The sequence below is a fragment of the Acanthopagrus latus genome, chromosome 4 (assembly GCF_904848185.1).
Source record: "Acanthopagrus latus isolate v.2019 chromosome 4, fAcaLat1.1, whole genome shotgun sequence".
Lineage (NCBI taxonomy): Eukaryota > Metazoa > Chordata > Actinopteri > Spariformes > Sparidae > Acanthopagrus > Acanthopagrus latus.
Window position 1 is genome coordinate 34,290,420 of NC_051042.1, and position 18,487 is coordinate 34,308,906.

The 18,487-nt window shown below is 45.5% G+C and overlaps 2 long non-coding RNA genes across 4 annotated transcripts in view; one reads left to right on the forward strand and one right to left on the reverse strand.

Annotated features, from left to right (window-relative positions):
• Window positions 1–6,647, reverse strand: part of LOC119017822 — a 39,358-nt gene extending 32,711 nt beyond the window's left edge. For all 3 annotated transcript variants that reach the window (XR_005074570.1, XR_005074571.1, XR_005074569.1), the window contains exon 1: window positions 6,518–6,647. This is a non-coding gene — a long non-coding RNA (uncharacterized LOC119017822). The remainder of the gene's footprint in view (window positions 1–6,517) is intronic.
• Window positions 6,648–7,260: 613 nt separating this feature from the next.
• LOC119017821 lies at window positions 7,261–10,074 on the forward strand. Its single transcript, XR_005074568.1, has 3 exons — window positions 7,261–7,400; window positions 7,486–7,562; window positions 7,781–10,074. It is a non-coding gene; the product is annotated as an uncharacterized LOC119017821 (long non-coding RNA).
• The last annotated feature ends 8,413 nt before the right edge of the window (window positions 10,075–18,487 follow it).

The window sequence follows — 18,487 nt, forward strand, 5'->3', positions numbered from 1 at the left end:
ACGAGGTGTAGGTGGACCTCCTACCTTTTTTTTTCCCAGAATGACTTTTAATGATGCCCGACCCAGAGAACAGACGTGATCTTACGTGCTTCAATTCAAAACAAGGACACAAAAGCTAGAGAGGTGTAACAAAGCCCATGACGCTGGCCTGAAACCAGCTCTCAGAATTAAACATGCTGCCAAATATGTGTTTTGGATGAAGCGGAGGACACCAGAGATCAGGATTTGCCTCCTGGTCCAGGTTAAGCTAGTAAACATGATTAAGATGAGATGTTAGTGCTTTTCTTAAATATTGAAAAGCTCAACAAGTCCAGTCTGGGGTTAAGTCCAGCTTGACCACAGCCATGATCTTCCTCCAACTGTCTTTTAAAATGTATTAACTAGAACTGAACCAGCATCAGTCATGCTTCAGGCTGAGCTGGAGACAGGGTTTTAAAGGCCTGAGGTCAGGAGCTACCACTTCCCCTGAGGACTCTCTGACTCGCCACAAATAAAATGAAAACAAAACCTTCCACATTCAGAAACGCTGAGACAGAGTCCGTCCATTTATTTCAGCCCTTAACAAACTCATCAGACCGGAGGAGAGGAAGCTGGTGGGACACTATACATACGAGCAGTGAACAATGAAATGAAGGAGGAATTACTTTTCCTGCGAAACACGAATCTGCAGTTGGAGATTCATTTTATGTCGTGATGAAAATTCAAGCAGCTGACTGTTAAATTCAACCCTCTGAACAGAGCGACGACGGGAAGGTCGGCCTCGTACAGACAGAAGCAATCATCCAACACAGAGTCAGATTTACATTCTGTCACTCACTTCAGCTCGGACACTTAACAAACCCTCACCAGCACCACAAACTACAGAACCAAACACAACCCGAGCTGAGCAGCCACAGTCCTCACGGTTTCATTTCCATCCCAGCGTCTGAATCCCACCAGCTAATCAAACACAATCACATCTGACTGAAACACTTCCAGACGCCTCCTGTACTGGATTTCTTTCAGTGCAAACAAACAGACAACAGTTTGTGATGATCCTCCCGTCATACCCGGTCATGACTGCAGTCTTTCCTGGTGTGTTGGTGCCATCAGACTCAGAGCATGCACTGACAAAAAGGCCTGATTAATATATCGGTATAACGATATTATTGGCCTTGCTTGAGGTAATTTATAATTTCAGATATTCATTGTAAAGCTGTAAAATCCTGCAGGCTCTGTTACATTTATTGATGTTGCTACAGCTGAAGGATCACTGGACTGTAAATGATTTGCTCCCTGATATCTTCACAAACATCAGCCCAAAATACCAAGTCCCAGTCGAGCTCTGACAGAAATCAGTCAAGTTAAAAGCTTCATGTTGTAAAAACCTTCTCTGTGCACCGCGTCCTGTAGCTGCCATGTTGTGATTTAGTGTTTCACAGCTTGACCCAACTTCAGAATTGTAAATGATCCAACAACAACAACAACAAAAAAGTTAGCTAAACCTTTTCTGCAAAACCACAGATGAGTAAGAGTTTGACATTTCTTTATGTTGCAGCTCCACGACTGTTTATGTTGAATTTTCTACGTCTCTCTCGTCACAACACTGTTCTCGTCCTCTGGTTGTGTTCAGGCACAGAATCCACTCGGTCAGGGTCAGAAAACATCGTGGTTTGGAGGGTTGTACCGGTTTGGTTCGCCAGCTGGTCGCAGTCAGTTTGACTAATGTGATGTTCCTGGTGTGCTACACACAGCAACCATGACCACATCTGTGGTGACACGTTAGCCGCTAACTTTACATCCTGGACGGATCGCGGTGCTACGTGACTAAACATCTGTTATACATCATCACCTGTGTACAGTTCCAATATCAGAAGAATCTTTCTATCAGTCATTATTTCTGAGCATTATTTCTGTACATCCTCTATCATTTCCTTCTCTCCTACCAGGAGGACATGACGGCCCGATCGCCACAGTCACCTCATCAGGTTTAACATTTGCAGTTCCGACAGCGTCAGATTCCGGGTCAGCGCCTTCCCGAAACACACACTCACATCAGAAGTGTGAAAAACTGGAGGTGGCGTTCAAAAAACAGCTGAGGAATCATTCCCCCGACCCCTGACCCGGTTCAGATCCCCATCAGTACACAGGACCATTTCCACATCGGTGAACTGAGCAGTTCAGCTGAGCGTGAATCAGCTTCTGCAGTGTCCAGCACACAAACAGAAAACTGAAGGCCGTCCAAATTAATATTCCTTGAAAATGTTGCTAAAAGAGAGAAAACCGATGCGCGACACACATACTGTAACACTGGAAGGAGGCAGCAGGTGCAGGCTGTCGAAGCATTAATTAAACATCTCTAGGTAAATGAGATGTCCGCCCACATATATGCTTACACCTGACATTTACGTAAATTATCCAACAGAAAATGCCGTCCTTCAGCTGCTCAGGTTGGATGTCACAGCTGAGAGCAGCAGCGGCTGAAATGATACGGTTTTGTGAAATCCCGGCGCCGCCACAGAAACCAGGTCTCAGACAAACTCAGCGGCTGTTTCTGCCCGAGTCCGGAGGTTTATTCTTCCACTTAAGTATCACATATTGCAATTTTTTATGGATTCATGGTTTTGCATTTGCCCGTTCAAGTCCTGGACGTGTGAAATTTTTAAGTTCAGAAACTTCAGAGCAGCTCACAGCGTCCGAGGAGGGAGCGTTTGGAAAAGTTATCTTTTTCCATTTCTGTTAAAATGAAAACATCTGGAAGCTTTGGATGGATTTTCTTCCAGTCCAGAAGATAAAAGAAGCTCACAGAGACCCTGAAGCCAACAGAAACAGGAGCTCCAGCGCTGCAATCATCATTAGTCGATAATCAATTAGTCAATCTGAGGAAGAAATAATGAAAAATGCACAACATAGATACAATAATTTATTGTTGATTTTCCGTCTTTAATGACATGAGCGGGATCCTGCGGGTGATTCGGCTGTGAGTGGGACACAATCATCACCTCGGTCTCTCTGAGCTCATGTAGGTGGATTTCCTTTCACGATTTTCTGACTTTTTCTTTGGACTAAATGATTTGCGAATGAAAATCCTCCCGAGCTGCAGCCCGAGGGATTCATCAGCAGCCTCATTATCATTACAAATAACCAATTACAGCGACATTAAAAGGCTGGAAACTCGAGGCAATCTGACATAAACCTGATGAAAAAGTGCACTTAGAAGAAAATAAATTGAAATCACATTGACATTATATTACAATACGTCTCCGTAATGCTCGCTCGCTCCGGAAAAACGAGTTATTTTATGAACAGGACTAATACAAACTGCTAAAATTAACTTTAAAAAAAAAAACTGTTTTTCAATTACGGACCAAGTGATGCTCGCAGACTGACACAAAGCAAAGCGACTCCAACTGTGCAGCAGCTGCTCGACTCTCATTGTGGCTCAAATTCATTCGTTAGCAGCAACAACAAAAAGAAAGAAAAAAGAAAAACGGCTGAGTCATTTTAAAAACACACCTGAACAGGAAGTCCCAGTATAACTGGGACAACCAGAGTTCTGATCCAACACAGAGAACTGCATGATGATGAAAACACAGAAACACGATGAACACGTTTATGAATCAGTGGAGAGACGTGAAGCGAAGAGATGTAAAGACGGATGGAGTGATGAGGCGAGCAGATGATGGAGGGCTGGACGACGTTCAGGGTTTCATTTTAAATGTCACAATCTCAACTAATGCTGATGGATTTGTTGTGTAAAATAAATCGTGCATTTAGTTTCACATTGGGTAAAAAGTACGACTTCAATAAACCACATGAACTGTGTTGCTTTAGCTACCAGGCTAATAAATGAGCTGATAAAGAGTTCAACAGCGTCAGTGTTGCGTCAGTGTCATGCGTCTCATAAGAGATGGCACGTTTGTACAGCATGACTTTCTAGATGTCGAGCAGAATTTTATAAGAACTGAGCCCTCCCGGGATGAACATAAGCTTACATTGTGCAAGAAAGACCGACAGACCGTTAACATTTATAAAGAATGGAAATCAGCACCATTAAATTGATTTTTTTACCATTCAAGCTAGCAGAAAGCTAAACCAGACGTTAGCTGCTCGGCCGGCAGGACTCACGATGCCAAAGATCCAGGAAATTTAGGAGGAAGCGTCATCACGCCACTGAAACTCACTCAGACTGTGGTGAAGTATTCAGGAGATACATGAAGAAACACAGTAAAACCCAACAGATGTACACTGTGTGACTACTGACGGAGGAATATACCTCCAGAAAAACAAAGAACACACTTCAGAGGAAGCTTAGCCACAGATTTTCTTATTAACACGTTCATCCCTGGGTTTGGTTCTGTTCTTTGGTTCTGTTCACCGTGTGACGGAGTCTCATCAGGAACATTCGGCCGGTCATGATAATATCAGCTCTGTCAGCTCAGCGATGAGCTCGTCTCTGGTCTCGTGTACGATGCAGATCTGTTGGGTTTCAGCGTGTTTCCATCAGTTATCAGACGCTTCACCACAGTCTGGCAAAGTGAGATTCAGAGACCTGATGCTTCCTTCGGAACATTATCCTCCTTTAACCTCTGAGCAGTTTGATGAACCACTTCTGCCTCTGCTGTATCCAGATGTCCCTCACTGGATCCATGCTAACAGTTAGCTCTCTGCTAACATAAGTTAGCCTTTAGCAGGTTTGCGAGCTCAGAGAGATTTGTTACCAAACTCCACTGATGAACTGATGAAGATTCCTGAGGAGCTGTTTTGACTTTCGACTTTACAAAACAGCCCTGTGAGTATCAGCACATCAACAACTGCTACTGGGAAGAAGCTTAAAGGTGCAATTCGCAAGATCTTTTGTTTCAAGGGTTCAGACAGAAGCAGCTGTAATATTATGATAGCCCCATCCCGTCCTGGTCCGGTCCGGTCCGGTCCAAAGCCTCCTATGCTGGAGTTGTAAACACCACCACTGTCACAGCGCTCTGAGCTCCTCGTTGGACTTACCTGTGCTAGCTAATTAAGCTAACTAGCAAGCGATGGCTCCGGTAATAAGTTTCCCCATGATAATGAAAAAAAACACCTTTAATGAGGTTTTTAAACTAATGACTTCATTTATGGTTAATCAGTGTGAAAGTAGCACAAACACATCCTGTCAGTTCTGGTTCCTTTGTAAAAAAAGACTGGCTCCTGATCAGTTCCAAAGGAATCGTAAAGACCTGGTCTGAGTGTCAGTGAGGACACAGTCTCCATCAACACGGACTACGTGATGAAGAAGACATCTTTACGGTGCTCCAGGGGCGTTTAAGACATTAATTAAAACACCTTTCAGGTTGCCAGATTGTGAAACATCCCTTTGGCTGGTGTCCATCCTCCTCCTCTTCATCTCCAGCTCATCAAATCACAGAGATGACTCCCGGCTGACCGGCTGACCGGCTGACCGCTGCCAAAGTGCTGCAGAGAAGTCCTGCAATTAACCATTACGTCCAGAAATCAATTAAAGTGCCGTCTCTATAAATCCCAGCTGATGTTTGAAGGAGGCTCAAAAGATATTCAGTTCTTCTCTGAGGACTAAAACCAGGACAGCCTCACACCTGGACCTACTTCAATCAGTTGATCAATCAATCAATCAATCAATCAATCAATCAGCTGTTGCTTGAGTTAATTAATTGAGCCTCTGGACCAAAATCCACTTAATAACATTAAATTAACTGACTGTAACTGGAGCCAGATGGAATATTGTAAAAGCCTCTTTGTTCGCGGCTTATTAAGATTTTTAATTACAGATTAGTTGGAGCTGTAACTGGTGGCTTATCACACAGTGAAAAACCTTGTTAACCACTTTATTGACGACTGTAGAGGCAGAATTAGAGTCCGACTGCAGCCCGAGGACGGTTCACTCACGCCACCCTCACACACAGATTTCATCTCCAGCTCTGAGGAGGCCGAGAGGAAGCCGGAGAGACTCGTACTGAAACTGTCGCGCGTCTCTTCACACCTCAGCTTCCTGTTATTATTAAATGAAATTAAAGTTGGACCCGAGCTGCCCACCTGGTCTCGGCCCAGTGATTCAGACTCTGAGACAGACCTTCTCCACAGCAGACGCTCTGACCCCTCGGAGCAGGAAGCCCACAGGTGCGCTCACTCAGGTGAGCAGCTACACCTGTGACGGATGAGTCAACACGGCTCAACTTTCCTCCACATTTCACACCTTCCTCCTGATCCTGGAGCCACTTCACATCCTCCCACTGCAGCTCAGCACATTATTGCTGACTTTATTAATGAGTATTGATCACTGCCCAGCCGGAGGGATTTTTACAGCACCTGGCAACCAAAAGCTGCTCTTATTAAAATGTGAACAGACCAAAGTAATCAATAAAGAAAGAAGCCTCAGGTGATCTCTGACCAGCATGACGTCCACCTGCAGCTCTGCGGAGGCGCAGCTGTCCTAAAAACTCACTTTAACTCTCTCAAAGAAGTACTGCAGTACAAATACAAGCTGTACTGCAGTATTATGAAGTAGGAGGATGTCCGAGCCTACCTTGGAGGTCGTCCCTGGTCCCTGTGAAGTCAGACTGTTGTATTCCCTTCTTCTGTCTCCTCGGTCCGCTGGTGTTCGCTCCTAACGCCGCCTCATGCCGCCGACTCTCCGGGCGCAGCGCGGACGGCGCACCGGCTCGACCGGAGCAAACTTCCAGCCAAAGTGCGGCTGTGTGGCCGGAGGGAGGAGCGCAGTGCCGGGGCCGGAGGAGAGCACCGCACAGGGGGGCGTTTTAAAACCTGATCTCCAGCAGAGAAACCGGACTGCTGCCGCGCTGAAATTCAATCTGAGGCGACAGACAGAGAGCGCGGCTCCGAGCTGCACATCCTCCCGCCTGACACGGAGACAGAGCGCAGAGCTGAGGAGCTGCAGGGGGGAGGAGGGAGGAGAGGAGGAGGGAGGAGGGAGGAGAGGAGGGAGGAGAGGAGAGGAGGGAGTCAGGGGGGACTCCTGCCACACACAGACAGGTGGATGTGTGCCGGTGGAGGTCCTTGTCAGTTCTGTCACCTCGGGCCACGGCAGAAAGCTCCTGAAGTGAAGTGAACATGCAGTGGGTTTTAAAATGGATCCTGGGAGCTGCTCATCATCGCAGCAGGAGGTTATAAATAGAGACGAACAGTGAAGCTGCTGCAGGTTAATAAAACATCTGCACTTCAGCTGATGGAAGGTGCGTAAGTCTATGAATAAAAGACAACTGAAAGAGAATCGACGATCTTCAGCGTCTTAATTTAGGATTCATTAAACATTCATGAGAGCGAGGAAGCGAAACTCAGAGAGCCAGAGGAGCTGCAGAGCCGGTACCGTCCGGGCTCGGTTCTCATGAGAACCCAACATGGCCGCCCACAAACTGTCCCATGAGCCTCTCTGACAAAATGACTTAAAGGTGAGAGAGAGATCTTCACTGACTCTCTTTGTTTCCAGGCTGAATAAAGGACAACATGGTTTACACTGATCTTCTTTGTTTACAGGTGGCGGACCCTGCCACCTTTCTAACAGTGTTCTGGGACCTGGTTCTCCTCTGAGAACAGCTTCACTCATGGAAGAAGTTTGTATCATTACCTCATTAATATGTAAATATTAAAAATTCTGAGTTAGTTTTTTCTTCCTGTGTCTGTTTGAAGCGTTTTACTGCTACACATTTAATTTACACCTCAAACATCACAAAGTGTTCATCTGTGAAGATTATGTGTCATATGTTCAAATGAAGAATAACTAAAATTATAATAAAGGCTTTTATTTTCTTATTTCTCACACTCTGCTCAGCTTCCTCGCTTCCTTTCCTCTCCTCATGACTCATCGGTTCTGAGGAAGTGGGTCGAGGTTTGAAGCATCACAACTCCTGAGACGTGACCCGTTTTAAAGTCCAGAAGAGCCGCACGATTCAAATGTTTTATCCCCATTCAAGCTAGCTGGGCGCTAAACAGGAAGTTAGCGGGCGGAGGCGTGTGCACACCTGTGTGTTCACCTTCATGTGGCAGCAGTCGTTATTCAAGAGATGAGATTTATTTATTTATTAACATTTATTTCTGATTCTTGGTTCGTTTTCTTTTCAGTGATTCTGTATTTATTTCTTGTCGCTGCCTCCTGAACCTCGTACGTAACAGAAGTCCGCAGCACTAAGTGACTGATATCTGCGGTTCTGTTGGGTTGTTACGGTTCTGAAGAACGGGCCGGCTGAGATTACATGAGACCGATCGTCCACCTGCCCTTTGAGCAAATTGTCTGTCTGGCAGCTTCCCTCATCTCTCTCTCTCTCTCTCACCTCCACTTCCTCTGACGGTTTGTGTGTCCGTGTGTGTTTCCCGGAAACATTGGAGACGAGAGTGCCCCCCTGCAAATAAACGGTCATCGCCATGACAACCACGCTACAAGCTGGAACGGGATGATGTCGATCATGGCAACGGTGGCGAGCGGCCAGACCGACAGCCCGGCTCCACCCCAGGGGCGAGCCGACGTGTGGACTCAGGGGTTTGATACCAGAGAGTGAGTACCGGTTTGTGTTTCTGTCCACTGACAGCAACTCAGGCAGCACCGTGTCAGCCATTTTCCTCTCCACAACAAGCCTTCACACAGGAGCAACAGAAGACCTTTGTTGGGATCAAATCTGTGTAACTATCTGTGATTTAGGGACGAGATCCAGAACCACCTCTCCACCCTCCAGAAACACCCTGTTCATGACAAAGTGAGGCGGACTGTACCTTTAAAGGAACAGTCTGACATTCTGGGAAACGCTCAGTTCAGACGTCGATAAGATCGGACTGCTCTCATGTCTGTGAGGTGATTATGGAAAGTCAGGAAATAAGAGTGTCATCAGGGTCACAACCTCAAACATCCAGAAACACTGAGGAGCTCAAACACGTCCAGCTTTCTGTTGTTGTTGTTAAATAGATAAACAGAAAATATACCATAAGTCATCTGACAAGAGAGTGAACATATAAATATACTGATGAGAACTGAAACTCCAAACCTGTGATGTCATCAGGCTGCAGAGTCTCAGAACGCTCCGAATCTTTCATCACGTTTTAATCTGCATGTGGATCAGATATTTATAATTTAACTCAATGGTGAAAAGTTTCCCTCAGAACGGATCCTCGGAAACGTTTTACTGAAATCTGGGAACGATGTTTGGAAATATTACGCCTGGAAACACGACCTGTTTGGCAGAAGGGAACAATGAACGACGAGCAAAACAAATATGCAATCAGCAAAATGCAGCCAGAATGAAACAGATTAATCAAACTGATCCTGAGACGAAGATCAACACGACCGTCGGTGACGTCGGCTGTCGATGTTTTAATGAACCTGCAGGTCGACGTCGATGATGTTCGCTCACTTCCTTGTTCTGTTTCCTCCGAGAGGAGAGATACAAACACTCTGATTCTCTTTGATACAGTCAGCCCTGAAATGTATGAAAACTGTTGGGAAAAGATGTTTGTACCAAAGCAGTGGAGTCAGCCAGAGGTAAACTGCCAGCCTGGACTCATTCATGTAGAAGTTATTCAAGTCATTTTACTGGTGTATGTTTAAACTTCTTTATCTTCCTCTTCAGCTCATGTCCACAGACCTTCAGCCGGAGTGTCGGAGCTCGTCACAGGTTCGTCTCCGAGCATCATCCGTAAACTGTCCACGCTCCAGTTTGTATTTTCAGGAAACTGACACGACAACTCTTCCTCTTTTCAACTCACAGGCTGACATTTGCAGGAGAAGTCAGATGTTTTTGATGTTTCAGCTGATGGGATTTTTTTTCCTCTCTGGCTGTTTGTACGTGAGTGAAAAGGATCTCTTCACATTCACACTGTGTCCTTATAAAACCTCCGTCTTCAGTGTTGGCTCCAACACAAAGTTTTTAATCAAACCAAACGCAGCTCAGCTGAAGGTGTTCCAGTTGGGAGCGCTCCAAAACCTCACTGGTTTGTGCAGGACGGGCGGAGACAGAGCATTCATTGTGCTGACCGGACAGACGCATCGATTTAACACGTGCTAACAGACAAAAGGATGGAGATGCAGCTCTACCTGACCGTCACCTGAGACACGAGGAGGCAGGAGACACGAGGAGGCAGGAGAGAGGAGGTGGCAGGAGGCAGGAGGGAGGAGGCAGGAGGCAGGAGGGCAGGAGGGAGGAGGGAGGAGGCAGGATGCAGGAGAAGGCAGGAGGCAGGAGAAGGCAGGAGAGAGGAGGCAGGAGGGAGGAGGGAGGAGGAGGCAGGAGAAGGCAGGAGGGAGGAGGGAGGAGGGGGGAGGAGGGAGGAGGAGGCAGGACGCAGGAGGCAGGAGGCAGGAGGGAGGAGGGAGGAGGAGGCAGGATGCAGGATGCAGGAGAAGGCAGGAGGGAGGAGGAGGCAGGAGGCAGGAGGGAGGAGGGAGGAGGAGGCAGGAGGGAGGAGGGAGGAGGGAGGAGGAGGCAGGAGGGAGGAGGGAGGAGGGAGGAGGAGGCAGGAGGCAGGAGGGAGGAGGGAGGAGGAGCTCACACTGCTGATGAAGCTGACGCCATTTTAAAGTTACTGAGCTGCTTGAAACGCAGGTTATTTCAAGAAAATTAAGAAAGTGTTTCATATTTTGTCTCTTGCTGATTTATTATATTTCTTTTGTTTTTTATCTTCCATGATTTCATTGCTTGTTTTTACTTGCATTCGCTTTTTATTCTTTGATTTTACTTTTCACTTCTGCGACATGCTGTAATTGTTTATATGAAAAAGTTACCACAGTGTTCATCATTCTGTTTTAATGAGAACTTTTACTTAGATTTAGAATATTTGGACGATTACAGTTTTACTTTTACTCAGTGAAACGTGTGAACGCAGGACTTTGACTTGTGACAGAATATTTTCACACTGTGAAATAAAAGATCAGAGTTCTTCTTCCACCTCTGAAGTCTTTGTTTTGTTGCTTTGATACTTTTCATCCTCGATAAGAAGAGTAACCATCCGAGGCTTCAGCTTCACTGACACCCATGATCTCTGCCTCCGCTCCGTGCTGCAGTGTGTTCGTGTCTGTGCAGCAGTTAGCAGCAGTTAGCAGCAGCAGTTAGCAGCAGTTAGCAGCAGCAGTTAGCAGCAGTTAGCAGCAGCAGTTAGCAGCCCAGCTCAGCCAGACGAAGCTGTGCCAGTGAAGCCTGCAGCCGGCTCTGTGTGACTCGTCTCCTGACAACCGGCCACTTTGGAGCTGCTCTTGGACTGAAACTGATCCGGGGTCTTTTTTTCAAACGTCTCTAAATATCTCCAGTTCTTCACTCTTATAATTCATTAACTTGGCTGGCTTCAGATCAGTGTAGAAAAAAACCAGGCAGCTGCTTTCAGAAGCTCGCAGTGACTTCCTGCTGCAGCGTTTTCATACTTTAATAATGATGTTCATAAGTGGATCCTTCGTCTCATGACATCAAAACTAGGCGTGTGAATTAAAATGCAGAATGTGGTGGTGATCTCATTTCAGTGTGTGCACATGTTTGATAATTCATCTTCCTTGTAATTCCTAGATCTCCATTAACACTGTTAACATCAACTCTGGTGTCACTTCTGCACTTTTTAATTCCTCAGTCACTTCTAAAAGAGACTGTAACTCCAAAAACTGCAATCTTAAACCACTTGGACTTTCCTTTGTGTGTCTCATACGTGGTTATAAGTCGTTAAAAAGTGTTACTGGACTACGAAACCTCGCCCGACTTTACATCAGCACAGAGGGAGGAAATGATGACTGCATTCTCATTTTTAGGTGAACTGTTCCTTTAACTGGCTCTGATAAAGCATGCTGTGTTGAAACTGTAGAGCTGCTTTTTCTTGGCAAACCAGATACAGTAAAATCTGAATACTGTCCAACTATTTTCCTTTTGTGTAAGTGGCTCTAACAGCGACTGAGCCACGTGTTGGGAGCTCCGTGATGCTCTGAGTGAGAGCTGACGGCTGCAGCCAGATCCCAGAACCTGGTGAAGAGCCTGAAAACAGGCGAGACGAGCACAGAGAGGCAGAATCCAGTGGAACCAATCGGATCGCAGAATCTTTTTAAATACGTTTTTTAACCCAACTCAGCCATGAATCACACAGATGATGATGTTTGTCAATTTAAAAGATAATTTTTCAATTCAAGAGAGTCGAATTTTATCATCAGATAAATCGTCTCGCTCAGCACACGTCACCAACAGCAACATGGAGCCAGTCGGGCTCAGAAAGAACATCAGAGAAGGTGGAAAATCTGAATAAATCTGGTGATGTTGTCAACGGCTGTTCTGTGAAAGGAGAGTCGGTTCTGGTTCAGTTCTGTGAGCTGCTGATAAACAGGACGACTCTACAAGAAGCTCTGGTGATGGTTCAGCCTCATCTCTCTCACCCCCACATACTTTCATCCACGTAGAGTAAGTTGTACATCACCACAGATAACATGAATAAATAATATTCATCACTGCCAGAGCAGAGTGTCATCTGGATATGGTCATCTGTTCCTCAGCAGCTGTATCTTAAAAACTTCCTGTAACAGCAGATTTCTACTGGTTTTTATCGTTTAGTTCTGAGACTGATCTGTAAACCCTGACAGCGCTGTAGCGTCCGTGAACACGCAGCCTGTTAATGCAGACGGACGGCGCCGCTCCACTCAAAGGTCACGGCCTTCTGAAGAGCAGCAAAACACATAAACTAAACCACAAGTGACCATTTCTTTCTGAAGCCATAACCTTTTCCAAACAGGAATTACAACGTTCTTCACAATCACCAAACCACACAGTGCAAAACCGGCGGGAGAAGCACAAAGAATAAACAGAGGGAATAAAAGAAATGAAGCGCTCGGTCAGCGAGTTATTAATAAAGTGTTCTCTGCTGCACAACATGAATATACAACCAGCAGCACAGACACAGTTTAACAGCAGCTGAAGTGAAATCTCTTTCTGCAACAACCTCTTTATTTCAGCCTCAGATGCTTTTGTGTTTCAGATGAATTCAGCGCTCATTATTCTTAAAGGCGAGTGTAAGAAAGGGAAAAACTCTTGTATCATCCTTTTATTATGGAGAACTTCCTGCAGGGCAGTAAATAAACGAGCTGACTTAATCTGACGGAGAAATATGGCAATTAACAGAAGGATCTCCACCCAGCGAGGCTCTGCCCTGCATTCTCTCTTTGAACCTCCTGATAAACAGAGTTTTTCTGGGTGCCTTCATCACGATGTAAACAAACAATTAAGATGTGGAATGCAAGATGAAGGAAACTGTTGTGTTGTTCTGTCACAACCTTGCCCTCGTCTTTATCGCCCTCCACATCTGTTTCTCTTTAATCAGCAGTTCTTACAGTGTGCGAGCACAGAGACACACAGTTATAGCTGTCAGATGCTGTGTGTGTGTGTGTGTGTGTGTGTGTGTGTGTGTGTGTGTGTGTGTGTGATTGCACATGCGTCCAGCTGTTTGTGGATTTGAAAAGACTGATTCCTGGATGCAGCTCTCTGTAGCTGACACGAGCTCCGGTGGTTGTTTGAACTGCCAGGAATAATTCAGCTTCAGGACGTCTCAGTAGTTCAACAGATAGTTTGAGCAGAGATGAAAATCTGATAATGTTTTTCAGCCATTTTTTCAGCCATTTCCCGAAACCTCTGTGGGCAGAAACCATACGTAACGTAAGAGCATACACACGTGAGTAAACACAGCAAAGAAAACATGACATTCCTCCACCAAACCAGGAAGAGGCACCGTTCTCCCCGGTCACTCTCTCCAGGTAACTGTGGAAACTTTACACAGCAAAAGAAAAAGACGCGGCTGATGGAGGAGGAAAAGAAGGTGAAGAGGGATAGAAACTGAGGTAAAACAAGGATGAAGTGGACTGAGATGTGGTGTCGAGTCAAAGCGTGTTGATGACGTGTTTCCTCTCCTGAGACGCATCAGAACCATCGTTCTTTCTCCAAAACCCTTCCTGCTGTTTTACTCTGAGATCAGGGTCTCTAGATCAAACTGGAATCTCTGCACATGTTAGCAGCTGTGCAGCGTTTCAAGAGACGACATGCTCCTCATTTACATAAAGTCGAGGTGGAGGCTGCGTTATGCAGATGCAGGATGTCCACTGCGACTCTGGAAACTGGCACAAAAACAACTTTAAAAACGAACCGACAGATTCTGCAACTGTGTGACTTAATTCTAAAATGTCTTCAGAAACACATTTCAGTGAACAAACTCCGATCACCAGCACAGTGATGACATGAACAAGCAGTTTACCAGCAGCGCAGACATGAACCCTCCTCTCCTGCAACAACAACAGCAAGAGAAGAATTCCCTCTCTTCTATCCGCAGGGAGGTAAATAAGCAAGTGATGAGTGTCTTTGTGTGTCTTCATGAAAGCTGCAGGATCATCAGTCTGAGGTCTGGATTACAGCGCCGGTCTACAATACAAACCTGGAAAATTCAGATCATTTGAGGACAAACTGCAGCTCAACATGACCAGAACTGTAAAGAGACACACTAACAACACGATCAAGTGCTCTGAGTCTGCCGCAGGTTGAAAAAGATGAAGTCTGCTCCTTCATGAGGACGTCAGCAGCTCTCAGCCTGGATCCTCTGCAGCTCCTCCAGATGATGACTCAGCACAGTCACAAATATGATAAAACATCCAGAGAAACTTCTCAGATGCTGCTGCACACTGATCTTCCTCTCCTGTGTACATCTGTAAGCTCAATATGCTCCGAACGATCACATTTCCACTGCAACCAAGCAACCCAGACACCTGCCCGGAGGCCCCGAGGCCCGAGGCCCCGAGGCCCCGGAGCCCCGGAGCTCCAGGGGCCCTGAAAGGTTCATGTTGGTTAATTAGTTTGTGGTGGTGTGATTGATCAGTGAGGGAATATGAACCACTGCAGCAGCACATCTGCTCACATGACGAGCTGCTTGTTCTACCAGCTGATCTTGAGTCGTCTCTGCAGAGTCAAATGTAAAAAAAATCATTTTTCCAGTTTTGTGTTTTAAAGGCGGAGAACAGAGCGTCAGGAACCAGGCGGCTTCAGAGAAGCTCGATGCAGCTTCATTCAGCCACGCTGGGCGTCATCTGCAGCGAGGGGCTCAGGGTGATGGGCGCGAAGCAAAGGGCTCCAACATTCAAACAATCGCTCACGTCCTGCATGTCGTCAGGTTTCAGACACATGAGCAGTTTGGTGGAGCTCAGGAAAAAAATCTGACTTCAATATACAGTAAATACATATCATCCCTCGTGCTTTTACTAACCCCAACCTGCGTTTAGGCTCAACATAATTAACTGCTCAATAAAACACTGTGTTGTCTGTGAATGTTTCACTGGGAGCTTCAGTATCTTTTCAAATACGTCCACTGACTTTTCTTCAGCACTGCAATTAAATCAATAAGCTAAGAGAGAAAATAAGCATATTTTGGATGTACATATATTTTTAACTAATACTTTAATCTGTCCACACTGACCGTCATGTTGTGAATATGCTGTAGAAGTCATCAGAGCACAAAGAGACATTAACACTGTCGTGTTGGTTCGTCAGTGACTGTGTGACTCGTATCCTCGACACACTCACCTAACAGGAGGACTGAGTCATCAGATGCACTCACTTCATTAGTGTGTGACTAACAAATAATTACTGTTTGCAGAATATTACAATACAGCTTCAAACTAACCACGAGCTGAGAACAAAATCATAAAATAAACATGCATTAAGATGAACTGTGACATTGTTGGACATTAAAAGAAGCTGACAGATACAAACTTCTACTCATACAGAGTTTCAACCGTCTTTGTTTCTGACCAGCCAGAATGAGTCCCGGTGATAAAACCACAGCAATGAGCACAACATAATATCATTACTGAATGCAGGTCTAAGTTTCTGAGCCACTGAGCTGCATCACTCTTTACATCATGCTCTTGAAATCTTTCTCGCTGCCGTCAGCACATTTTCAGCTCACTGTAAACACGTATCAATGTAAAACCTGCGGTGCACAGAGAGGACAGAGAAACAAGTCATCTGGACACGCTGAATTATGTACGGTCGAAGGAGTCGGGGGTCTTGAGCTGGTAGCCAGGGAAGGCCTTGTTGCTATGGCAACTAATGAACCATGTGGGGATGTGGGGGGGTCATGCATGTAGTACCACATCTCCAGAAAAGATGCTGAAGTGGGCCATTTCACAGTGTTTGTGAGAGGACGAGTGAAAACACTCGCTTAATGAGGAAAAAGAAGGAGAAGCATCTGAAGACAGACCACAGAATAAAAGGTGGATGTCGATGGCTGAGAGATGGTGACAGTGGACAGTGACGAAGATGAAGAAGACACAGGAGGAGGGAAAAAAAAGAGGAAGAACAGACAGAGAACAAGTTCCTGTCAGGACACGATTTTAACAGGAGCCAATTCCAGAGGCGACGAAAAAGACTGTCTGGAAGTCGAGAAGAGCGTGAGACTGGATCACAGACTGCTAGACACACACACACACACACACACACACACACACACACACACACACACACAGAGATACACACACACACACCCACACACACACACACACAGAGATACACACACACACACACACACACACAGCGAGCAGGAAGAGTCTCCGTCCTGCTGTTAGTCTCCGTACACAGCAGCAGCAGCAGCAGCAGCAGCAGCAGCAGCAGACCTAATTGCAAAGTGGGACATTATTTAGGGCACACTGAAAAAAATGTAGGGCTAAAAAGAGAATAGGAGGCAGCGAGAGCAGCGCTGCAGTGAAGTCCTGCAGCGTCCAGACAACACCGACATGCACACACTCCATTCACACCTCACAAGTAGTTTAGTCGCCGCCGCCGTCGTTGTCGTCTCTGACATCATCACACGTTCTCAGTCGTTTCTCTGAATGCAGTTTCATAAAGTTTTCCTCTGAGCGTCCGCTGGTTCATCCAGCATGCAGGTCACACTCACACTGCTTCATCACCGAGCTGTGATCCTGCTGTTTAACTTCACATGTGGCTGATTACTGTGATTGTCTGGCAGCAAATTGAGTTTCCTCTCAGGGACAATAAAGTTTGAATTACACAGATTGTGGTGTGTTGGTGCGGGACACGCTGGCAGAGGCGTTTAGAGAAACAACAACACAGTACATATGAGGGGAAGAAGATTTTTAACTTTAATTTAATAAGATGTCTTCCCCTGTTATCAAATTGATCTTCACAGGACAGGAAGTGTAGCGGGGACTGTAATTATGTTGTCCTACAATAAAGTCAGGATTCATCAGAAGGATTCTCGCTGAGCTGGAGCGAGAAAAGAACCACCGGATCTTTTTAATCTTCCTCCTGCTGGTGTATGAATGTAAAATTCATGATAAAGAATGATCACAAGTCAGCGCTGACACTATGTAAAGTGTATGAATTAACCATATACTGTACAGGCTCCTCTGAATATTTCATACTGAATGGGTCTCAGGAGCAAACAGCGCAGCGTCCACTGTGTGGACGGTGCTCACAGTTTGCTGATTTCATCTTATTTAACCAACATATTCACACATGTGAGAACAATACTGACTAAAACAACAAACACATCTAGACACAAACTGTCGCTGCGAGTCAGGAGCTGCAGGCGTCAGGTGACACTGTGCTGCTCCAATAAAACAACTACACACGAATCAAACATTCGATAGATAACTTCTGCCACTCGAGGCTCAGAACTCAACTGAGGACATCTGCAGAGCGAGCAGGAGAGTCGGTGCAGATCCAGATCCTCTGGAGGAACAAACACCCGGAGTCTCATCAGGTTCTGCTCAGAGACGACGTTTGGACCTCTGGGATTATAAAGATGATTTCTCTTCACTCCTGTCGATCAGCCCGACTGCAGCTGGACGGGAAACGGACTTTACTTCATGAGCATCTCGTTACAGAGACGCATGACATTCTGAATCATGTGCGCTGCTGCTCGCTAACTTTAGCTTGCTGCTATGAACATACGTAAAGTAATCTGGCTGTCTGGAGCAGATAGACACTGCATGAGTAGTCCAGATAAACACAAATCAAAGCTCTGCTTGTGGTGAATAAACCATTAAAGCAACACTGCTGATGAAATTCTATCTGATGTGATGTCTCAAATGCTCACAGACGAGGTCATTTTTTAAAGTTTGATTCATGTTAAATTTAATCTCCTTCACCTTCGACAGGCAACAAAATAAAATGCACAGCTGCCTCAGGTACACTTGGTGGTTTGAAATATTTAGGCTAATGTTAGAACAAAACTCAGCAGGATATTTTATGTTGAATTCCAACATATTTTATCTTCTTTTCTATCTCAGCAGGTGATTTGACCAATTTGATCAGTTAGTAATACAGTCTGTCAAAACTGAGAACGACTGGATAAATAAAAAACAGACTTTTATGGATCCAAAACCTTTTTCTTTGCTTCTGACTTAAAGCAGCTACAAGGAGTATTTATTTTGTTGATTCTGGCGGTCCCTGTGGACAGAAGCGGTACCAGCAGAACCACTTCCTGTCAAAAATAACATTAGATTTGAAAGCAAGTAACAGGCGTTTAAAAA